Below are 26,040 nucleotides of genomic sequence, written 5' to 3'. Positions count from 1 at the left end.
ATGTTACAGCACTGTGTTCGGCTACAGTAAAGAAATACCTTGTACCAGCATGACAATTCACCCTGTCATAAAACACCATCTATTAGGCAATGATTTATGGACAATGATATTGCTGAAACGGACTGACCTGCCCACAGTCCCGACCTGAACCAAGTGGGACACCTTTGGGATGAGTTAGAGTGTCGACTCCCTCCAGATCCCGGAGTCCAACATCACTATCATCTCTGGTCTCGGTTCTTGAGGAAGAATGAGCGTCATTCTTCCGCAGACATTGAGACACCTCATTGAAAGTGTCCCCAGTAGAGCTCAAGCCGCCATATTTTTTGAGCCACCGGTGTTTTGGCTGGTTTGATGTGGACCACCACGAATTCATCTCCACATTAATGTCCATTAAAGATGTTGTGTATGTTGCAATAACGAAAGAAAAAAGACCCTGACGTCGCTATGGCTCCTACCTTTTTTATGGCCATTCGAAGCAGCACATTATCGAAGTCGCTGCAGTTCTCTGTTCCATACCTTGCCGGTGATTTTTTTCAAATCGTAATGTTCCCAGATGAAACAACTGTCAATCGTGTCTGTATGAACAGCACCAGTAACACACATTGAAATTCTGCATATTACTGTGGAGACACTGTATCAGTACCGTTCCTCTGTAAATGAGTGTAATAATGAGATCGATAAGTGCTAAACTGGTGTCTGTCGTCTTGCTGAATCGTCTTATCTGACTTACGTAAACAGCTCAAAAAATTTTGTCCTTCCCTCAGTTAACATCTTCTTGATGAGAAACCTCTTTTTCAACACTCTTATAAGCAGAGGAAACCACTACGTATGGCCACCTCAGTAATGAAAGTAATAGTAAACGAGCATTCTCAGTAACGTGTGCTGTGTCTCCCGTCGTGAACATGATAGCTCGACTTGGGTACACTATTTAGTTTTTCAGCATGCCTCGGAGGGTCATTTCAGGATTAGGCTTCAACTGAATGGGATGCTCTGCGGCATCTGCTGACGTGACATCGACTGAGCATGCTTCTTGGCACATTAACGCTGTGCGCAGGACCAGAAACCGAATCTGGGATCTTTGCCTTCCGCGGGAAAGTACTTTACCGAGAGGCTTTTTCAAGAACTACTCATAACCCACCATCGCAGCTTCACTTCCGCCGGTAACTCTCTCCTACCTTGCACGCTTCGGAGAATTTATCCTGCGTACCTTGTGGGACTAGCCAAGACTTCAGGACTGTTTCCAGGACGAATGTGCACTCTAGCGGAGAGTTCTCCGATCAGAAACTTCTCCGCAGTATCCCTTCTTCCAGGACACCTAGTGCTGAAAGCTAGGCAAGAGACCGTGAAGTTAAGGGAAGCAGGAGGGTGGTACTGGCAAAAGGTGTGCTGTGAGGACGACTTGGAGGGGGTCGGGGGACTCATGAAACTTGCTTCGGCACCGCAGTCGATGCAGCGCTTGCACGCGAAAGGCAAAAATTCCAGGTTCATTCTTGACGTTTGGGACTACATCTACATTTAGATCTATACTCTGCAAAACACTGTGACGTGCATGTCATAAGACACATCCGACTGTAACAGTTATTAGGGCTCTTTTCCATTCTATTCACGCGCGGAACGCAGAAAGCCTCTGTGCGCGCTGTGATTATTCTAATTTTATTCTCTCTATCCTGATGGGAAAATTACAGAACTATCAGTTTAATAAGTCACAGCTGCAAAATACTAACACGAATTCTTTACAGACGAATGGAAAAACTGGCAGAAGCCGACCTCGGGGAAGATCCGTTTGGATTCCGTAGAAATGTTGGAACACGTCAGGCAATACTGACCCTACGACTTATCTTAGAAAATAGATTAAGGAAAGGCAAACCTACGTTTCTAGTATTTGTAGACGTAGAGAAAGCTTTTGACAATGTTGACTGGAATACTCTCTTTCAAATTCTGAATGTTCAGGGGTAAAATACAGGGAGCGAAAGGCTATTTACAATTTGTACAGAAACCAGATGGCAGTTATAATTGTCGAGGGACATGAAAGGGAAGCAGCGGTTGGGAAGGGAGTGAGTCGGGGTTGCAGCCTCTCCCCGATGTTATTCAATCTGTATATTGAGCAAGCAGTAAAGGAAGCAAAAGAAAAATTTGGAGTAGGTATTAAAATCCATGGAGAAGAAATGAAAGCTTTGCGGTTCGCCGATGACATTGTAATTCTGTCAGAGACAGCAAAGGTCTTGGAAGAGCAGTTGAACGGAATGGACAGTGTCTTGAAAGGAGGATATAAGATGAACATCAACAAAAGGAAAACGAGAATAATGGAATGTTGTCAAATTAAGTCGGGTGATGCTGAGGGAATTAGATTAGGAAATGAGACACTTAAAGTAGTAAAGGAGTTTTGCTATTTGGGGAGCAAAATAACTGATGATGGTCGAAGTAGAGAGGATATAAAATGTCGACTGGCAATGGGAAGGAAAGCGTTTCTGAAGAAGAGAAATTTGTTAACATCGAGTATAGATTTAAGTGTCAGGAAGTCGTTTCTGAAAGTATTTGTGTGGTGTGCAGCCATGTATGGAAGTGAAACATGGACGATAAATAGTTTGGACAAGAAGAGAATAGAAGCTTTCGAAATGTGGTGCTACAGAAGAATGCTGAAGATTAGATGGGTAGATCACATAACTAATGAGGAGGTATTGAATAGAATTGGGGAGAAGAGGAGTTTGTGGCACAACTTGACAAGAAGAAGGGATCGGTTGGTAGGACATGTTTTGAGGCACCAGGGGATCATCAATTTAGCATTGGAGGGCAGCGAGGAGGGTAAAAATCGTAGAGGGAGACCAAGAGATGAATACACTAAGCAGATTCAGAAGGATGTAGGTTGCAGTAAGTACTGGGAGATGAAGAAGCTTGCACAGGATAGAGTAGCATGGAGAGCAGCATCAGACCAGTCTCCGGACTGAAGACCACAACAACAAAGAACATCCTTTCGGGACCGATACGTAAAGGCGTAATAGTATGTTTCTAATTTTTCTAGAGTAATTATTTAAAACCGGTCCTTAAAACTTCGAAAGTAGACTTCCAGAGAATAGTTTGTCTACCTCCAATTTCTCCAGCATCTTCGTGATACTCTTGCAAGGGTCGAACAATTCTTTGACCATTTGGGTGCCGGTGCCTTTCGCTGTATACGTTGAGTATCCCATACTTGTCCTATTTTGTTTTAGTCCCACACACTTGAGCAATTTTCTGGGATGGGTCACACGAGTGTTTTGTTTGCAGTCTTCTTTATCGGCTGACAGCATTTCCCTAGTATTCTACCAATGAACCAGACTGCTACCTTCTCTACCTACGACTGATCCCATGTGATCGTTCCATTTCGTATCCCAAAAACTGTTACACCCAGGTATTTGTATGAGCTGACCGACTCCAACTGCGACTTACATTATACTCATAGTATACTCGTTTTTTTTTTTTTATTTGTAAAGCAATTTACGAAAACTGAAAGCAATTTGCTAGTCACCGCCTTTTTGAAATCTTATCTAGATCTAACTGAATATATGTGCTGCTTCTTTCGGAGAGTACTTCATTATAGACAAATGCATAATTTGCTAAAAGTATGAGGTTACTATTATGTTGTACGTAAGGACATTCATACACAACATAAAAAGCGACGGTCCCAACACACTTCATTGCGACATACCTCAAGTCTGTCGACGGCTCTCTATTCTCCCTACAAAAGTCCTCAATCCTGTCACAAATTTCGCCTGATACCCCATACATTCGTATTTTTCATAATAAGCATATATGTGTGACAATGAGTCAAATTCTTTTCGTATATCAAGGAATATTGCATCTGACTTGATCCACGGCTTTCAGTGTGTAAAGTGAAAAAAGAGTTAGTTGGGTTTAACATGATGATGTGACTGTCCGAGATTTGAGTTCAAAATATTTTCTAAGTTTCTTCAGCAAATAGATATCAAACATATTGGACGGTAGTTCTGTGGATCACTTCTGTTACCCTTTTGTAAACCGGTGAGACCTATGTTTTCTTTTCATCTACTGGGCACTTTTTCCCGAGAGATCTACGATAGAGTATATTGGCTACAGATTCTGATAGAGATTCCATAGGGTGCTGGTGCTTCGTTCAATTCTAATGATTTCAGCTGTTTATTAACGTCAATGACGCTAATATCTACTTCACTCATCTTTTCAGTGATACGGGGATGCGCCCGGGTTCCCGGGTTCGATTCCCGGCGGGGTCGGGGATTTTCTCTGCCTCGTGATGGCTGGGTGTTGTGTGATGTCCTTAGGTTAGTTAGGTTTAAGTAGTTCTAAGTTCTAGGGGACTGATGACCATAGCTGTTAAGTCCCATAGTGCTCAGAGCCATTTGAACCATTTTTGATACGGGGATGAAGCTGGGGCATAATACCTGGGCTTTCCTTGGAAAATGAACATTTGAAGACGAAGTTAAGCATCTCTGCTTTTGCTTTGCTGTCCTCAATGTCGGTGCCCATGTAGTCCGTGATGACTGGTCCCGTTGAAACTTGCAGTGCGTTCTCTCAGGAACCCTCCTTACTCACAGGATGACCTTGGTACGTCGAAGGGTTGGACAGTCTTAGGCGAGCAACGTCTCGACCATCTTGTGCACAGTGTGACGAGGAAGATACTGACGTATTACAACGATCGGATGGAAAAACACGGCATTGAATGTCATACAGCAGCAAATTTTGAGTTCACAGAAGTGCAACGACGTGTTCCATACAAAAAGTGCCTTCATTTTGGTTATTGTTCTATAATTATTTCACTGTAATGCTACTTTTTTCAGTTTTATATGACTTATTCATTCCCTGCTCCCCTGAAACCTAACCCCACACATGATGTACCAGGTGGTTGTAATTAAAGTGAAGCGTAGCTACTCACGGAGGTCCAGTGTGGCTTGTAATTAGCGTGTGTCAACGAAACTTCGTAGATACCGATATGCTAATGCGTTAAGGCGGAATCAGTATATGACGGAAAGAAAATTAGTTCCAGCTGAGGCCACCAGGTGCGAATCTGATGATGTACACTATTTGTATGACGGTATGACTTCCACACTCTCATTTGACAAGCCGTAACGTGAGCGAACAGAATGGTTTTCGGCAAGAGAGACCGTGCGCTGTTGGTGAAAATGCTATATGTGAACGGCTGTAATTACTATGCTACATTGAGATAGTATAGCCTACCGAAAGGTCTGAGGAGAAACCCAATGTCATTCACTGGTTTAAAGGAGATGATAATGAAATTCGAAAACACATGTGAGTTTGGTGTGGCGCCTGGAAGAGGAAGGCGTCCTGTCCTGGTGAAGTTATTAATGATCAAAAAATGGTTCAAATGGCTCTGAGAACTATGGGACTTAACATCTGAGGTCATCAGTCCCCTAGAACTTAGAACTACTGAAACCTAACTAACCTAAGGACATCACACACATCCATGCCCGAGGCAGGATTCGAACCTGCGACCGTAGCGGTCACGCGGTTCCAGACTGAAGCGCCAGAACCGCTCGGCCACACCGGCCGGCAGTTATGAATGAATTTGCTGTTGGTGTAACTAACCATGCAATATCTGCCCTAGGTAGTGTTAGTGCTCGTGCAGTGCCTCGGGAATTGACCAGCCCATGGTCAACAGCACGGAAAGTTTTGCAGTCTATTTTACCCTTGTGTGCGTGTGAATTCCTAAGGGACCAAACTGCTAAGGTCATCGGTCCGTACGCTTACATACTACTTAAACTAACTTAAACTAGCTTATACTAAGAACAACACACACGACCAAGCCCGAGGGAGAACCCAAACCTCCGCGGGAGGGGCCGCGCAGTCCATGACATAGCGCCTTAAACCGCGCAGCCACTCAGCGCGACTGTACCCTGGTACCCAGCAAGACACAGACGGTGCAACAACTGAAACCTCATGATCTGTAGCGACGTTCTGAACTTGCTCTTCATTTTCTGGGACGGATCGTTGTTGATAATATGTGGCCGGGTAATATTCTATAGAATGACGAGGCACATTTTACACCAAAGGTTGCAGTGAATAGACAGAGCTCCTGAATTTCGGGGGTGGATTCACATTCTCGATCTGTTCTTCTTTGAATAGAATAGACAGAGGGCCTGTCAGATGTGCCTTGACGTCCGCACGTTATCGAGATCTCCTTCTACAGTGTGTGATTCCTGCTTTGGAAGAGGGCAACTGTTTGGAAACTACCGTTTTCAAGCGAGATATGGGAACACCTCATGCTGCACGACTACTGAAAGATCTAGTTAGTGCAACCTTCCACGGACATCTTATTTCCAAAGGCATGGCCTGCAAGATCATCCGGTCTGAAAGCATGTGACTTTTGACTCTGGGGTTATCTAGAAGAAAGCGTTACCAAGAACACGTCCGGTGTCCACCTGATCTGAAGGCCAGGATACAGGACCATGTTGCTCAGAGATTCTACCGGAACTGCGGCCTGCAACTGTTGATCACGTCGTTTTACGGATGCAGCCTTTCGTCGGCGTCTCCAGTGAACAGAATGGAAAAACTGTGTAAATGGCAGTTAATTAAATCAGCTTGACGTCTTTCTCACTTTTTTAAATTTTTCTACCCTCGGCCCGTACGTAGTATGTTACATATCTACATATCTTTCTTGCATTCACAGCGCCAGATTTGCAGCTGGTGGCCAAAATTGGAACTAATTAATTTCACTGTACATGGGATGAGCGTTAACACATTAGAAAACCTAGCACGTTTCATTGTCATAAGATAATTACAGCCGAGACTGGACCTCTGTGAGTAGCTACACATTAATTACAACCACCCGGTACATACACAGTTGGTGGAATACCGTTTATTAGCAATTTATATGACACACTGGGTGTCACTGATAATGGAAGAAAGCTCGAAGGCAGCAAGACGGTACATTAATTCACTTAAATGGAGCCACTACACGCTGTATCCTTTAGTTAACACTTGATCTAGCTACATTTATATTTAAAAAAGGAGAAATTCATGCAGTAGTTGCTGTTTGACACGGATGTATGGAACTGAAGCAAGCTACGTTAATTAGAATGCAAATAAAAGGATTACACCATAATAATTCACTTCCCTACACATTGGCCACACTTCCTCACACACTGGAATGAAGAGGGTGTCTATAATGTAAACGAATATTTTGCTACTGTGTAAAACAAAAAAATAATTTTCTCAATGAACAAAAAACTGTATCTCACTTAAAGGAAAAACGCTTACACTTTTTAGCAAATTATCTTGTTTTCTATTTTCTTCTGTTGAAACGTCTCAGTCTAAACTCCAAAAGCTCTATTAGAAGTGGTGATGTTTTTATACTTGGTGTTTCACAACTACTATTACAGGCTTCTAGGGGTCATAGCGGGGGCAGTAGATGAAATTTGGATGAGGAACCTAAGTTGAGAAATGTACCCTTTGCATATAAATTTAGTCTGAAGATAGGATTACTTCAAAACTGCTGCTTCACAGTATGGTGCGTAATGTTAGAGCTGTTCAACGTGTGCATCGAGGATGTTTTCCGAATCGGATCAGTCTGTGACATACTGTTTTTGTCCAACTACACCAACGACTGCGATAAAATGGTACCTTCGCAGCTCGGAGGATAGAGCTTGGTGCTTAAAGGACGCTTGGGTTTGTTGAACGTGTGTATGGATGAGTGCGCCCCATTTGCTCCTAGTGCAAGGAACAACCGGGTCGCCACGTGAGGAATTCCTGTAGAGCACATAGGTCAGTACTCGTTTTCTTCGTTGTGTGTGTTCTGTGAACTGGGAGATTTGAAAGTGATTCCTCTTACAACTTATTTTATGATGGGTGTTCAATACATAATGGGACAACTTTATTATCGGCCATTTTCGGTTGAAAAAATGCCGAATTTGCTGTGGGTTCAAAATGGTTCAAATGGCTCTGAGCACTATGGGACTTAACATCTGTGGTCATCAGTCCCCTAGAACTTAGAACTACTTAAACCTAACTAACCTAAGGACATCACACACATCCATGCCCGAGGCAGGATTCGAACCTGCGACCGTAGCAGTCGCGCGGTTCCGGACTGAGCGCTGCTGTGGGACATCGTAAATATTCCTCCTTCAGCCCTTATGGTTTCATGAAGTTCTGGTAAGTGGCAGCGCTACACGTAGGCTTCAAAACGAGGAGAGTTCCAAGCAAAGCTGTCACCGAGTTTCTTTTGGCGGAAATCCAGAGCATCGCAGACAGTCATAGGCGCTTGCAGCATGTCTACGGAGACCTGGGAGTGAACAAAATAGCGGTGAGTCGTTAGGCTAGACGGCTGTCATAATCGCAGCAAGGTCGCGCAGACCTGTCCGATTTAGCGCCTTCCGGCCGGTCCCACACACCTGTGACTCGTACAATGTTGAAACGTGTGGACGCTCTTACTCGAGGTGACCGACGGATCACAAACACCTCGCTACGCAGCTGGATGTCTCTGTTGGCAGTGCTGACACACTTGTCCACCAACAGCTCATGAAAGTTCACTAGACTGTTCTTCCTGATTCACCCCACAGTGCGGATCTCGCATCTTCCGAATTCCATCTGTCTGGCCCAATCAAGGATGCACTCCGTGGGAGTACCTACTTCCTCACTATGCTTCACTTATAACATTTACTTGAAGTTACGCCTCTTACTGTCCATTTTTAATAAACTAGTTTTGGTCAGGATAGCGAAGACATTTGAGCAATCCTTGTAATGGCTAAATAAATGCCGTGTGACTACGGCCTCCCGTCGGGTAGACTGTTCGCCTGGTGCAAGTCTTTCGAGTTGACGCCACTTCGCCGACTTGCGTGTCGATGAGGATGAAATGATGATGATAAGGACAACACAACACCCAGTCCCTGGGCAGAGAAAATCTCCTACGCAGCCGGGAATCGAAACCGGGCCGCTAGGTATGACATTCCGTCGCGCTGACCACTCAGCTACCAGGGACGGACATAGTAGTGGCTAAATGATGGAAAAATATTTGCGGGTGGCATTGTGATTCCAGAGGAGTCAGCAGCACCATCAGTTTGCGTCGCAGCGCTTCTGTGCGGCCACGCCGCACGTGTAAGGGTTGTGGTCAAGGACGAGGCGAAAGCTTACGTCCCAGATGTTTCAGGAGATTGTTATGCGTCGGTACTCGCGGTAGCTGGGAGTAGAATGGTGGGGTGGGTGGGAGAGAAATGGGGAGGGGAGGGCAGCCTAGAAACAGCTGGTATAAAGTTGTGTAACTGTACACAACGTTACGCGTGCGTATATATTGCTGAGAGCTGTTAAAATCAGCTGCTACACAGGTGGTTGTATCGCGCAAAAGTTGTTTACATTGACAGCAGTGGGAGTTACATCATCTCCACAGAACGCAACGTTTCTGTCAATCAACTAAGTGACACTTCGGACTTCTAAAATATATTCATCATACTCCTTTTTTTTCTGTGCGCTGACAGCAGCCATCTTTTCAGAATATAGGAATCTGTTGATGCAAACCACAAGAGCTGCTTACATTACTTTTTTTGTCCGAATATATTTCACCAAATTTGTGGCGTCTTATTTCATTCTGGCCTGTATTGATAGTTGTTTAGGCTTTGTGGGACCTTCATTAACTGCTCAGGTAACTTGACATAGCTTGCATTGTTACTGTCTTCACTCAGATGTTCCTGTCTTGTAGATGGGGGCGCAAAAAAACTATCTATGCTTTTTTTTAGTAACAGTATTTACGAAGTTTAAACACTGAACTTCAAAACACAGTTACTCGTTGATGAGGCAGCAGTAGCGATTTCCTGTGACAAGGGTTCCTCACATTTGCAGTTAACTAATTCAATAACTGTATCTAATGGTAAGGGGCTGATGAAATGTATGGTAAAAAGTTATGGATGCTTATAAATAATCCGTTATTAGCCAAGATCGCAAAAATAATTTATAATCATTGATAATTGGTTTCAGTTAAAACGGCTTGCTATCTTCAGATCTGAAATATTACAGACAGCTGTTCATGACCGAGAGTGGTCTGTCACAAACTGCCATTATGACAAATGTTACGCAAAGTCAGAACATACCAAGTATGACAAACATTGCTGTATGCAGTCGCCAGACCGGTAGTAGACATACTGTCATCAATAAATTTCATTCTTGTGCTTAACAGCGTTCGTAGGCCAATTTTTTGTACAAGTGCAGCTCGATGTAGGTATAGGTTGGGCTATGAACTCTCTTAATCACAAGCATGTAATTTACTGATCACAGTATGTCTCCTACTGGCCTGGTGACTACACACAATAATGTTTGTTCTACTGACTGCGTAACCTTTTGTCATGACAGTTTTGTTTCACATTACACTCCCTCAGCTGCAATTTTTTATAAAATTTCAGATATGACGATAGTTAGCTGTTTTAGCGGAAATAATTTTTTTCAATTTTGGCTAATAAAGGGTTATTTATAAGACTCCATAACTTTTTAACAATCATAGCACGTGTATCTTCAATCTGACGATGTCAGGAAACAAGAGAAATATATAGTAATATTCAAGTATCACGTTATAGAATCAGAATATCTGCTTCCACAGATGATCCGTATCCTTTTTGTCGATTACAATATTAGTTAACATTAGCCATTGTTGCCACATTTCTCAACTTGTGGAAGATGTAATTATTATTAAAGTAACTGCGTACTCTCACAGCAGACGCATACGAGTGCAATACATTATTTTAAATGTTTGCTCGTGAGTTACGAAGTCGGAACATTCACTCGATGCCGTTCCTATTCGAAATGATATGTAATCAGTGCTCAACAGGAGCCCTCAGTACAGCCAACGCTAATTTAGAAGCACGGAATAAATCGTACTTTAATGTGTTCGTTTTGTGATCTTAGCATGCACTTAGCTAGAAGTGGTATTTGCACGAGAAACGCCAGTATTACAGTTACAATCACAGAGCCTCCGATACGTGGATACGAGGTATGCGAGAAAAGTAATGAGACTGACAACACGGTGATCGATCTAGCTGCGCTGTGTTGTCGTTGTTGTGTAGACCGGTGTGTTCATCCCTTCCAGAAGCTTAATCCGAGTTTCAGCTCCATACAGTCATCATGTGAGTTTTGAGAGCGGCATCACTGACGTTGTGTTTCTATAGTGTGTTGCGAAAATGGAACAACGGAATTTAGAGCAAAGTTACGCAATCAAGAATATCGTTAAATTAGGGGAATCCACTAGTGTGGCCTTTAAAAAGATGAGACGTATGGAAACATTCCTTATCAAGAGCACGAGTTTCTCGCTCGCACAAATCATTTTTGGAATGCCGAAAACACGTTGAAGATGAATCTCGCTCAGCGAGACTTCAAACGTCAGAAACCGACGAAAACGACGAACGTATGCGTGCTCTTGTGAGATCAGACATCCGGTTATTAATGATGGGTGACCTTTAAACTTAAACACTTTCACCGTAACGCAAATTTTGACTGAAGTTTTGCACATCTGAAATGTTTGTACCAAAATGGCGCTGAAAAGCTAAGAACTGAGCAGAAGGACAATAGAAGAAAACTGTGCACTGATCTTCATGAGAGGGCTGCCAATGACCACGAATGGTTCAGCAGTGTGATCACAGCTAATGAATCCTGGATTTTTTCGTACGATCTTGAGACAAAGCGGCAAAGTGAGGAGTGGCACACTAAGACATCTCCTCGTTCGAAAAAAACTAGAATGAGAAAATCAAAGATCAAAACACTGCTGATCTGCTTTTTTGACAGTAGCGGTATCGTGCGTAATAAATTTGTTTCTTCAGGAAAAACTGTCAACCAAATACTTTACAAAGATGTTCTTGAAAGACTTAAAAAATGGTGAATCGAGTGAGACCTGATATCCCAGACAAGTGGATGCTGCATCATGACAACGCCCTATGTCACACGGCCACTTCCATCAGCGAATTTTTGACCTCAAAAGGCATTCCTGTTGTTCATTCCTGTTGTTCCACAGTCCCCCTATTCGCCTGACCTGAGTCCCTGTGACTTTTTTTTCCAAAATTGAAAAATGTCTTAAAAGGTCGTCATTTTGGGACTTTGGAGAACATTCAAAAGAATGTGACCGACATGTTGAAGGCCCTACCAACTGAAGACTTCCAGCGCTGCTACCAAGACTGGTATAACGACTCCGTCTTGATGGCAATTTTGGAAGTAAACTTCTCTGAAGGAGACAGTATTGTTTTTTGACAAAATGTAAATATTGGTAGATAAAACATTAGTCACATTACTATTCTCAGACACCTCCTACGCGTTGCATCGAGCGAAGTGATGCAACAATAAGGCAGTGGACTCGCATTCGGGAGCACATAACCTCAAATTCTTATCAGGCCAGCCATATTTAGGTTTTCCGTGATTTCCCTAAATTTGTTACGGTCGGGATGGCTCCTTTGAAAGGGACATTCTTCCCCAGTCCGAGCTTGTGTTCGTCAACAGTGACCAAGTGATCAACTGGATGTTAGACTCTAATACTGCTTCTTTTTGACACGCCTCGCTCATGTTTCAGTTGTCTGTGAGCTGTGATTCGCTGTCATGAATGCGGAAGCGGATGCGTGGTAGAACGATTGTTCTCCAATGTCGCAGGAGACCGCGTCAACGGTCAAAAGAAACAAAGAAAGAAAAGAAAATGAAACCCCTCACACTACAAGAAAAACAGTTTTGTGACCATGAACGGCGTAATTCCTGATTCCGTCTTGATGGCAATTTTGGAAGCGAATTTGTGTTTCATCTCAGTCACGTGCAATAGAAGCAGAAAAGTTTATTAATTCACTAATGTAGCTGTTTATAGAACGAAAGCGATGAAAACTGCCGGAAAGAGCTGTGGATAGGCGTTTCCCCAGAAATAAACATTCTCAGTAGGTTGTAAATGCAGTTAACTTTTCAAACTGAAACGTGGACCATACACTCGTACAGTACAGACGGGAATAAGGGAATTTGAAGCTGAAGATTAAATGATTAGATCTTCTAACTAATGGTGGGGCAGGGTCTACTAAATGGAATAAAAGAGAAAGTAGCTATGTGGCTCTACATAACTAAAAGAAGGGATACGTTGAAAAGACGCATCCGGTGGCATTAACGAATAGTTAATTTAGTAATATAGGAGACTGGAGGGTAAAAAGTGTCGCGGTAATTGAGGCTTGAATATAGTGAGTGTTTCAAATGGATGGAGGTTGCAGTTGTTATGAAAATACTTGCACGCGATCGACTAACGTGGTCGGATGTATCAAATAAGTATTTAAATGGCAAACTATAACAATGAGACAACAGATTTTCCAAATTAAGATACAATTAGGACTGTTTCGGAAGTGTATTTTATGACACGGAATCGAATGCGCAATCTGTAAACAATTTAGCGCTCTCATTAATGAAGTGCAGCGTCAATAACTAGACAATACAGACGAAAGTTGTGTCTTTAGTTATGTATACTGAGACGCTAACAAAACTTTCCAATTTTTCTTTTTAATCTGATATTCTTAAAGCAGATACTACATTCTTACAGAACACTCACTTTTCAGCCCTGTGCAAATCGCCGTAAACAAAATCATTATTTGAATCATCTAATCATCTCACATAATACATTTTCTTACATTTGTGTTTTCACCAGAATTGCGTAGCCTTTCCGCTGCAGTTAAACTTTTAGCAGTTTCTGACGCATAGTTGTACCTCGAATACTTCCTTATCTATCATTACTTTATGAAAGAAACACTCGCATTACTTGTATACACTCGTGTTCAGAAAAAAACAGAAGACCTTGAACGACTAGATGTAGGACGTTAATATTCACAGGGCATGCGCATTGGTATATTCTGCAGAAATGATTAGCATTTGAACCATGTCGGCCCGCGGGTTCAAGGTCAACATCGACATCGCGGCCCAACACCGCCTACCGGTAAACCGAAGGTTTGCTAGAAACCGAAGGTAATGAATTGTTCAGTGTGACTTGAGCAGACGTCAGGATCCTCGCAGACGTATGCGCGAACTGTCAAATCAGTGAGTTTTCAGAAGGCGCATTACAGGCATGAGAGATGTAATGCATCCATCCAGAAAACTGCTGCTTGTGTGGGAACCTCCCCCCAGGAAGATCGACACCTCATCAGAATGGCTTGGCAGGGTAGATCTGCGTCCTCCTCGGCTGTGGCGCAGCAGTGGAACACATCGTATACTATCAGGGGTGGCAATCCTTCGCCGTTTATTATGGCATGGGTTACGTGCAGGTCGTTGCTTCCGGTATTACCATTGACGAATGTGACGATACATGCTAAACGGCAGTGGTGTATGGAACGACATCAATGAGGACAGGATTGGCATCAGATAATGTTTGCTTTAAAATGATGGCCACATTTTGGTTCGCCGCAGACGCGGGGAGCGGCATCACAGTGACTGCATTCGCACAAGACATACAGCGCCAACTCCAAGCCTTATGGTGTGGTGTGCTATTGAGTACTACCACAGACCTCATTTGGCGCATGTACAGGGTACTGTGGGCTCTGTGACCTACGTGAATGACATCCTGCAACCCATAGCCAAGCCATTCCTGCACATCATTTTTCAGCAAGACAATGCACGACCGCATGTTGCTGCACGAGCACGTGCATTTTTAATGTCTCAGGATGTCAGCCTTTTGCCCTGGCCCGCCAAATCACCAGACTTGTCACCAATCGAAAATGTGTGGTTTACAGTGAAACAAAGGGTGCAGCTCTGTGACCCAATGCCAACCACCATAGATGAACTCTGGAACCAGGTAAATTCGCCTTATACGCGTCGATGCCATCACGCATGGGACACGTTATCAAGGCCCATGGCGGACAGTGCGCTATTAGGCAACAGGACACTTGCTGGAACGAGGTGACTGAAATGCTGGTTCAAATGGCTCTGAGCACTATGGGACTTTACTTCTGAGGTCATCAGTCCCCTAGAACTTAGAACTACTTAAACCTAACTAACCTAAGGACATCACGCACATCCATGCCCGAGGCAGGATTCGAACCTGCGACCGTAGCGGTCGCGCGGTTCCAGACTGTAGCGCCTAGAACCGCTCGTCCAGCGCGGCCGGCGACTGAAATGCTAATAATATCTGCAGAACATACATGTCCTGTGAATGTGAGCGTCCTATTTCTAGTCGTTCAAGGTGTTCAGTTTTTCTGACCATGACTGTATTATACAACTATCCGTGTCTTCAATAAGACCTGCAATTTGCTAAGCACTATGCCAAACATACGGAGTACAACTTGACTAGCCTGTACCAAACAATTACCAAAGGAATATTTTCTCGATCCTGACATCGTTTATGGATAACACAATAATAGTGCAGAAAATACGCAAAAATCTGACGAATTTGTGAGTTTTGTGTGAACAGAAGCTGCATACCTACGACCTAACGGTATGATGGAGCGTTTTAGACGTATAACTTTGCGTTCAGTATGCACGTAGTGGAAGAAGCGTGAATGGTGACATAGAGGATAATCCACAGTACATGCTATCTTCTTGCGGATTAAAAGTGAAGTATTACTCATACCTTTACATACGTAACGCTCAAGGGTGCTTCAGGTCGCAGGCTTAGGTGGCAGTTTGTTCCGACGCTCCTTTCGAACTGAGACGTCGCAACAGACTACAGTACTTGATTCGCGGCCAGAGACTTTCTCCGCAGGTGGGGGGAAACCCCTCTGCCTCCACTGTCTTTCTGTTGCGGTAGGTGCGGGTAAAGCGAACTGCGGTCAGCATTTTACTGTCGTCCACGTAACGACTAGCGCCAGCGAAGAATATCCCACGCTCCGCCACGCGTTCCCAGCTATCCGGCAGGTCCTTTCTGTAGCGAGCAAGGTCTCGGCCACAATGCTGCCAACACTGGCGCAATGAACGCGTCGAGCACAGGTACACGCGGGACACCGGCGTCGCGGAAGCGAAATACGCGCGGTGCTTCATTAATGTGCGAACACGGCACCACACCTGAAGTGAGAGCCAGTGTGCCGCGGCGCTGGAGGCAACGAAGCGGTGTGACTTGTGAAATATCTTACACCGCAGACGCAGCGGCGAATCCTCGAGCAGCAGACGAATTGCATAGGCCGCCGCCAGTGTTCGCGACAAGTACCGTGCGAACCATTAACACAAACCGTACCAGGCAAAGCAGTGGTTACGATACTAGGCACTCATTCGGGGAGTAGGGCTTAATCCCCACCCAGTCTTGCTGCTGTAAATTTCTCGTGATTTTTATGAATCACATGAGGCGAATGACCGATTTTATTTTATTTACAGTGAGAACTAGGCACTGCCGAATCCTTCCCTGCATTAGTTAAATTCGATCTTCCAAATCGTGTATAGTAACCCCAATGAAAGTGTAAACCTCCGCACCATAAAGCCGGGTTCATACATGCAACAAAAGTAGTTGCAATGCAGTTCGTTGCAGTTTTTAGTGGCGCAACTTACGCGATGCAACTTTTGTCATGCCATAAAAAGTTCAACTTAGTTGTACGTTGCTGCAACACTTTCGTTCCACCACTGCTCCCTGGTGGCAGTATTTCGAAACACGAGCATACCGTCGCAGTTATCGTTGAGTAACAGCTGCTGTACTCCATGCAATGTCAGCGTGTTTTCATTTTATTACCGAGGAAAATGAAAACAGTGGTCGGCAGGTACACTTTCGTAGCTTCTGGAACTACAGGAAAAGCAACCAATGTTTGATTTTCTGCAGCAGTGTGTGTGTGTGTGTGTGTGTGTGTGTGTGTGTGTGTGTGTGTGTGTGCGTGCGTGCGTGGACGGGAGGGGGGGGGCGAGGGGAGGGTCTGAGAGGGGGGGAGGAATGAATAAATAAATAATCTTAATCTATGTAACCAAAAGAATGAGTCATATAAATTTCGTAATTTGTGTGACCATTGTATAAATTGTGGATTATATGCAGGAAATAGCTCCCAAGTGTGATGTGACAGTTGTAGTTATTCTAAATGCCTATATCAACGAATACAATAAGATTCTAAAATCGTGGAAGAGGGGCATATCTATAGATGACATTTACATGCCAACTGTTGGTTAGTTTGCCACTGCAGACAGCATTTTCTCCTCCGGATGTTATTTGTTTTATAAATGTGTTTGTGGCCACCGATGCGCCTCCGTGCGAAGTCTATTTTCAGATCCAAAATTTGGGTTTCGTCTTCTTTGTATTTAACTCTTGTCACAGCTCTAATGCTATAATCCGCGCTACAACATTCATACCCGTCCATTGATTCCAATTGACGCCGTACTGAAAGCTCTGCAACTACGCAGAATTTCTGGCGTCCTGTGTGAACGGTAACTGATGCCACTACAGAATGCTTTAAGCTGTGGCGCCACATTAGTTGCTTATATGAACCAGCTTAAAACGGGCGTACTTCTGAAAATTCAGATGGCGTTGCATTAATTTCGCCTTTTCTACGACTTTGAGATGCAATTTCACTGCTTTCGAGTCAGCGATCTTACTGGATAAAGAATGTATTATCCAAATTCTGTGTGACTAATTTCTAATCTCATTTTATCTACATTTTTTAAAGAGTGTCCGTATCATACGTACAGTCAGTAGAATTATATCCAAGGGACATACTGAAACAAGGTACGTTGAGCCAAAACTGACCTACACAATGTACAAATTAAAAGCAAGAAATGTTTTCTCTTCTCATTATCCCTGATTTTTGCTTTATACGAGGTGCATTCAAGTTCTAAGGCCTCCGAATTTTTTTCTAATTAACTACTCACCCGAAATCGATGAAACTGGCGTTACTTCTCGACGTAATCGCCCTGCAGACGTACACATTTCTCACAACGCTGACGCCATGATTCCATGGCAGCGGCAAAGGCTTCTTTAGGAGTCTGTTTTGACCACTGGAAAATCGCTGAGGCAATAGCAGCACGGCTGGTGAATGTGCGGCCACGGAGAGTGTCTTTCATTGTTGGAAAAAGCCAAAAGTCACTAGGAGCCAGGTCAGGTGAGTAGGGAGCATGAGGAATCACTTCAAAGTTGTTATCACGAAGAAACTGTTGCGTAACGGTAGCTCGATGTGCGGGTGCGTTGTCTTGGTGAAACAGCACACGCGCAGCCCTTCCCGGACGTTTTTGTTGCAGTGCAGGAAGGAATTTGTTCTTCAAAACATTTTCGTAGGATGCACCTGTTACCGTAGTGTCCTTAGGAACGCAATGGGTAAGGATTACGCCCTCGGTGTCCCAGAACATGGACATCATCATTTTTTCATTACTGGCGGTTACCCGAATTTTTTTTGGTGGCGGTGAATCTGTGTGCTTCCATTGAGCTGACTGGCGCTTTGTTTCTGGATTGAAAAATAGCATCCACGTCTCATCCATTGTCACAACCGACGAAAAGAAAGTCCCATTCATGCTGTCGTTGCGCGTCAACATTGCTTGGCAACATGCCACACGGGCAGCCATGTGGTCGTCTGTCAGCGTTCGTGGCACCCACCTGGATGACACTTTTCGCATTTTCAGGTCGTCATGCAGGATTGTGTGCACAGAACCCACAGAAATGCCAACTCTGGAGGCGATCTGTTCAACAGTCATTCGGCGATCCCCCAAAACAATTCTCTCCACTTTCTCGACCATGTCGTCAGACCGGCTTGTGCGAGCCCGAGGTTGTTTCGGTTTGTTGTCACACGATGTTCTGCCTTCATTAAACTGTCGCACCCACGAACGCGCTTTCGACGCATCCATAACTCCATCACCACATGTCTCCTTCAACTGTCGATGAATTTCAATTGGTTTCACACCAAGCTAATTCAGAAAACAAATGATTGCACGCTGTTCAAGTAAGGAAAACGTCGCCATTTTAAGTATTTAAAACAGTTCTAATTCTCGCCGCTGGCGGTAAAATTCCATCTGCCGTACGGTGCTGCCATCTCTGGGACGTATTGACAATGAACGCGTCCTCATTTTAAAGCAATGCACATGTTTCTATCTCTTTCCAGTCCGGAGAAAAAAAAAATCGGAGGCCTTAGAACTTGAATGCATCTCGTATAGCTGAAGATTTGCGTCGCGTTTTTTTTTTTTTCACCTATTACCCATACCACAATTCAACAGCTTCAAACGTTGCATGAGTCGCCTATTCTACATCTACGTCTACTCAATCCCGCGTCCGGCCATCCTGATTTAGGTTTTCCGTGATTTCCCCAAATGCCGGGATGGTTCCTTAGAAAGGGCACGGCCGATTTCCTTCCCCATCCTTCACTAATCCGAGCTTGTGCTCCGTCTCTAATGACCTTGTTGTCGACGGGACGTTAAACAGTAATCTCCTCCTCCTCCTCCTCTACGTCTACGTCTACACTATGTGATCAAAAGTATACGGACTCTCCCAAAAACATTCTCTCTTCACACTAGGTGCATTGTGCTGCCACCTATTGCGAGGTATTTCATATGAGCGACGTCAGTAGTCATTAGACATCGTGAGAGAGCAAGATGGAGCACTCCGCGGAACTCACGGACTTCGAACGTGGTCAGGTGGTTGTGTGTCACATGTGTCATACGTCTGTACGCGAGATTTCCACACTCCTAAACATCCCTAGATCCACTGTTTCCTATTTGATAGTGAAGTGCAAACTTGAAGGGACACGTACAACACAAAAGCGTACAGGCCGACTTCGTTGTTGACTGACACAGACCGGCGACAGTTGAAGAGGGTCGTAATGTGTAATAGGCCGACATCTATCCAAACCATCACACAGGAATTCCAAACTGCATCAGGATCCACTGCAAGTACTATGACAGTTAGGCGGGAGGTGAGAGAACTGGGATTTCATGGTCGGGCGGCTGCTCGTAAGCCACACATCAAGCCGGTAAATGCCAAACGACGCTTCGCTCGGTGTAAGGAGCGTAAACATTGGACAACTGAACAGTGAAAAAAAGTTGTGTGGAGTGACGAATCACGGTACACAATGCGGCAATCTGATAGCAGTGTGTGGGTATGGCGAATGCCCGGTGAACGTCATCTGCCAGCGTGTGTAGTGCCAACAGACCGACAGTAAAATTTACAGGCGGTGGTGTTATGGAGTGGTCGTGTTTTTCATGGAGGGGGCTTGCACTCCTTGTTGTTTTTTTGCGTGGCACTAGCACAGCACAGACCTACATTGATGATTTAAGCACCTTCGTGTTTCCCACTGCTGAAGAGGAATTCGGGGATGGCGATTGCATCTTTCAACACGATGGAGCACCTGTTAATAATGCACGGCCTGTGGCGGAGTGGTTACACGCCAATAACATCCCTGTAATGAACTGGCTTGCACAGAGTCCTGACCTGAATCCTAAAGAACACCTTTGGGATGTTTTGGAACGCCGGCTTCGTGCCAGCGTCACCGACCGACATTGATACCTCTCCTCAGTGAAGAATGGGCTGCCACTCCCCAAGAAACCTTCCAGCACCTGACTGAACGTATGCCTGCGAGAGTGGAAGCTATCATCAAGGCTAAGGGTGGGCCAACACCATATTGAATCCCAGCATTCCCGATGAAGGGTGCCACGAACTTGTAAGCCATTTTCAGCCATGTCTCCGGATACTTTTGATCACATAGTGTACGTCTACATCTATACTCCGCAGGCTACCTTACGATGTGTGGTGGAGGGTACTGTGTGAACCACTGTCACTTTCCCCCTTTCCTGTTCCTATAGCAAATAGTTCGCAGGAAGGAAGATTGTCGGTAAGCCTCCGAGTGTGCTCGAATCTCTCTAATTTTATCTTAATGGTCTTTGCAGTGAGATATACGCAGGAAGAAGCAATATTTTTGTTGACTCTTCTAGAAAAATACGCTCTCGGAACTTAAATATAATAATCGGCATCGTTATGCAGAACGCCTCTCTTGCAGCGACTGCCACGGGAGTTGACTCATCGTCTCTATGTCGCTTTCTTGCTATTAAAGGAACTTGTACCGATACGCGCTGCTCTTATTTGGATCTTCTCTACAGGGCAATTAAAAAAAAGATTAATTTCAGTTGTTTACTACAAAGAACCCATAAAGTGTAGAAACACGTTGTGCACGTCACTGAAGAGTGGAAGGTTCAAAGTATTCACAGTGCTGCGCAGTTGTTTGCAGTAACATGACGACTACACCGCAAGAGAACTTTTTTTGTTGGAATTCGCGCAGAGTCAGTCCACTGTTCATGTGCAGCGTCCAGTCCGCCGTCGATTCAGCAAGAAGCCGTCCCTGCACAGACAGATTTACGAGTAGGATACAAAATTCATGGAAGCTGCTCGCATATGCAGACGGAAAAGCACTGGTCGGCTATGCCTGTCTGGCGAAAATGTCTAGGGTGTCCGATATGCACTCACATGGAGGTCTCGGAAATCCACAGGAGAGCAGGCCAGGAAATTCAACTTCCTCAGACGACGATGTTGCGTGTTCTGAAATGGCGCCTGCATATGAAGCCTTACAAGTTGCTGTTACTGCACCAATTGTGTTCCGTCAACCACAACAGTAGATACGAATTTTGCATTTTACTTCTCCAGTATATGGCAGAGTACATTTTTCCCACCAACTCGTCTTTTCGGACGAGTCAACGTTTCATCTATCGGGAAAAGTAAACCATCATAACGTAGGAATTTGGGAGTTACAAAATTCTGGCATCGTCGTCGAACATGAAAGACACTCGCCTAAAATTAATGTTTTCTTGCCATTTCTGTTCACGGAGTTTACGATTTTTTTTTCTTCGTGGAGGAAACTATAACACGAATACCATACCCGGAAATGCTGCAAAACTGGTTGCTTCCTGAACTTCACGAAGATTCCACTGATTTCGTTTTTATGCAAGACGGCGCGCCACCTCACTTTTACCGTGGGGTGCGGCTTTATCTTAACAACACTATTCCACACTGCTGGTTTGGAAGAGATGGAAAACAAGTACTTGTTGATTGTTTTTGGCCTCCCAGGTCACCAGACCTCACACCTTGTGATTTTCTTCTGTTGTTGTTGTTATTGTTGTGGTCTTCAGTCCTGAGACTGGTTTGATGCAGCTCTCCATGCTACTCTATCCTCTGCAAGCTTCTTCATCTCCCAGTACCTACTGCAACCTACATCCTTCTGAATCTCCTTAGTGTATTCCTCTCTTGGTCTCCCTCTATGATTCTTACCCTCCATGCTGCCCTCCAATACTAAATTGGTGATCCCTTGATGCCTCAGAACATGTCCTACCAACCGAACCCTTCTTCTAGTCAAGTTGTGCCACAAAATTCTTTTCTACCCAATTCTATTTAATACCTCCTCATTATTTATGTGATCTACCCACCTAATCTTTAGCATTCTTCTGTAGCACCACATTTCGAAAGCTTCTATTCTCTTCTTGTCCAAACTATTTATAGCCCATGTTTCACTTCCATACATGGCTACACTTCATACAAATACTTTCAGAAACGACTTCCTGAAACTTAAATCTATACTCGATGTTAACAAATTTCTCTTCTTCAAAAACGCCTTCCTTGCCATTGCTAGTCTACATTTTATATCCTCTCTACTTCGATCATCATCAGTTATTTTGCTCCTCAAATAGCAAAACTCCTTTAGTACTTTAAGTGTCTCACTTCCTAATCTAATTCCCTCAGCATCACCCGACTTAATTCGACTACATTCCATTATCCTCGTTTTGCTTTTGTTGATTTTCATCTTATATCCTCCTTTCAAACACTGTCCATTCCGTTCAACTGCTCTTCCAAGTCCTTTGCTGCCTCTGACAGAATTACAATGTCATCAGCGAACGTCAAAGTTTTTATTTCTTCTCCATGGATTTTAATATCTACTCCGAAGTTTTCTTTCGTTTCCTTTACTGCTTGCTCAATATACAGATTGAATCCTGTCTCACTCCCTTCCCAACCACTACTTCCCTTTCATGCCCCTCGACTCTTATAACTGCCTTTTGGTTTCTGTACAAATTGTAAATAGCCTTTCGCTCCCTGCACTTTACCCCTGCCACCTTCAGAATTTGAAAGAGAGTATTCCAGTCAACATTGTCAAACGCTTTCTCTAAGTCTACAAATGCTAGAAATGTAGGTTTTCCTTTCCTTAATCTAGCTTCTAAGATAAGTCGTAGGGTCAGTATTGCCTCACGTGTTCCAATATTTCTACGGAACCAAACTGATCTTCCCCGAGGTCGGCTTCTACCAGTTTTTCCATTCGTCTGTAAAGAATTCGCATTAGTATTTTGCATCCGTGACTTATTAAACTGATTGTTCGGTAATTTTCACATCTGTCAGCACCTGCTTTCTTTGGGATTGGAATTATTATATTCTTCTTGAAGTCTGACGGTATTTCGCCTGTCTCATACATCTTGCTCACCAGATGGTAGAGTTTTGTCAGGAATGGCTCTCCCAAGGCCGTCAGTAGTTCTAATGGAATGTTGTCTACTCCCGGGGCCTTGTTTCGACTCAGAGCTTTCAGTGCTCTGTCAAACTCTTCACGCAGTATCGTATCTCCCATTTCATCTTCATCTACATCCTCTTCCATTTCCATAATATTGTCCACAAGTACATCGCCCTTGTATAGACCCTCTATATACTCCTTCCACCTTTCTGCTTTCCCTTCTTTGCTTAGAACTGGGTTTCCATCTGAGCTCTTGATATTCATACAAGTGCTTCTCTTTAATCCAAAGGTCACTTTAATTTTCCTGTAGGCAGTATCTATCTTACCCCTAGTGAGATAAGCCTCTACATCCTTACATTTATCCTCTAGCCATCCCTGCTTAGCCATTTTGCACTTCCTGTCGATCTCATTTTTGAGATGTTTGTATTCCTTTTTGCCTGCTTCATTTACAATATTTTTATATTTTCTCTTTTCATCAATTAAATTCAACATTTCTTCTGTTACCCAAGGATTTCTACTAGCCCTCGTCTTTTTACCTACTTGATCCTCTGCTGCCTTCACTACTTCATCCCTCAAAGCTACCCATTCTTCTTCTACTCCCCCTTCCTGTCAATTGTTCCCTTATGCTTTCCCTGAAACTCTGTACAACCACTGCTTTAGTCAGTTTGTCCAGGTCCCATCTCATTAAATTCCCACCTTTTTGCAGTTTCTTCAGTTTTAACCTACAGTTCATAACCAATAAATTGTGGTCAGAGTCCACATCTGCCCCTGGAAATGTCTTACAATTTAAAACCTGGTTCCAAAAACTCTGTATTACCATTATACAGGGTGATTCAAAAAGAATACCACAACTTTAAAAATGTGTATTTAATGAAAGAAACGTAATATAACCTTCTGTTATACATCATTACAAAGAGTATTTAAAAAGGTTTTTTTTCACTCAAAAACAAGTTCAGAGATGTTCAATATGGCCCCCTCCAGACACTCGAGCAATATCAACCCGATACTCCAACTCGTTCCACACTCTCTGTAGCATATCAGGCGTAACAGTTTGGATAGCTGCTGTTATTTCTTGTTTCAAATCATCAATGGTGGCTGGGAGAGGTGGCCGAAACACCATATCCTTAACATACCCCCATAAGAAAAAATCGCAGGGGGTAAGATCAGGGCTTCTTGGAGGCCAGTGATGAAGTGCTCTGTCACGGGCTGCCTGGCGGCCGATCCATCGCCTCGGGTAGTTGACGTTCAGGTTTCATAACTAACCTTTTTCGTAGGACTCTCCATACAGTTGATTGTGGAATTTGCAGGTCTCTGCTAGCTCTGAGAGTCGATTTTCCTGGGCTGCAAACAAATGCTTGCTGGATGCGTGCTACATTTTCAACACTCGTTCTCGGCCGTCCAGAACTTTTCCCTTTGCACAAATACCCATTCTCTGTAAACTGTTTATACCAACGTTTAATACACCACCTATCAGGAGGTTTAGCACAATACTTCGTTCGAAATGCACGCTGAACAACTGTCGTCGATTCACTTCTGCCGTACTCAATAACACAAAAAGCTTTCTGTTGAGCGGTCGCCATCTTAGCATCAACTGATGCTGACGCCTAGTCAACAGCGCCTCAAGCGAACAAATGTAGAACTAAATGAAACTTTATAGCTCCCTTAATTCGCCGACAGATAGTGCTTAGCTCTGCCTTTTGTCGTTGCAGAGTTTTAAATTCCTTAAGTTGTGGTATTCTTTTTGAATCACCCTGTATAATCTATCTGAAACCTGTCAGTATCTCCAGGCTTTTTCCATGTATACAACCTTCTTTTATGATTCTTCAACCAAGTGTTAGCTATGATTAAGTTGTGCTCTGTGCAAAATTCTACCAGGCGCCTTCTCTTTCATTTCTTAGTCCCAATCCATTTTCACCTACTACGTTTCCTTCTCGCCCTTTTCCTACTACCGAATTCCAGTCACCCATGACTATTAAATTTTCGTCTCCCTTCACTATCTGAATAATTTCTTTTATTTCATCATACATTTCTTCAATTTCTGCGTCATTTGCATAGCTAGTTGGCATATAAACTTGTACTACTGTAGTAGGCGTGGGCTTTGTGTCTATCTTGGCCACAATAATGCGTTCACTATGCTGTTTGTAGTAGCTTACCCGCACTCCTATTTTTTTATTCATTATTAAACCAACTCCTGCATTACCCCTATTTGATTTTGTATTTATAACCCTGTATTCGCCTGACCAAAAGTCTTGTTCCTCCTGCCAGCGAACTTCACTAATTCCCCCCATATCTAACTTTAACATATCCATTTCCCTTTTTAAATTTTCTAACCTACCTGCCCGATTAAGGGATCTGACATTCCATGCTCTGATCCGTAGAACGCCAGTTTTCTTTCTCCTGATAACGACGTCCTCCTGAGTAGTCCCCGCCCGGAGATCCGAATGGGGGACTATTTTACCTCCGGAATATTTTACCCAAGAGGACGCCATCATCATTTAACCATACAGTAAAGCTGCATACCCTCGGAATAAATTACGGCTGTAGTTTCCCCTTGCTTTCAGCCGTTCGCAGTACCAGCACAGCAAGGCCGTTTTGGTTAGTGTTACAAGGCCAGATCAGTCAATCATCTACATCTCAACTACATCTACATCCATACTCCGCAAGCCACCTGACGGTGTGTGGCGGAGGGTACCCTGAGTACCTCTATCGGTTC

General features: G+C 43.8%; 1 protein-coding gene across 2 annotated transcripts in view; it reads right to left on the bottom strand.

Annotated features, from left to right (window-relative positions):
• The window catches only part of LOC126236979 (organic cation transporter protein-like), a 306,544-nt gene that overhangs the window by 252,283 nt on the left and 28,221 nt on the right, over positions 1–26,040 (bottom strand). The window contains exon 1 of one of the 2 annotated variants that reach the window (XM_049946698.1): positions 15,530–15,616. The exons of the other annotated variant lie outside the window; for it this stretch is intronic. The gene's annotated coding sequence lies outside the window, so the exon portion shown is untranslated. Of the gene's footprint in view, positions 1–15,529; positions 15,617–26,040 lie in introns of those variants that run through there. 2 annotated transcript variants of the gene reach the window in all.

This window comes from Schistocerca nitens, chromosome 2 (assembly GCF_023898315.1).
Source record: "Schistocerca nitens isolate TAMUIC-IGC-003100 chromosome 2, iqSchNite1.1, whole genome shotgun sequence".
NCBI classification, from domain to species: Eukaryota; Metazoa; Arthropoda; class Insecta; order Orthoptera; family Acrididae; genus Schistocerca; species Schistocerca nitens.
The sequence above is the reverse complement of the archived record's forward strand: the minus strand, read 5'-3'. Positions and strand labels throughout refer to the sequence as shown.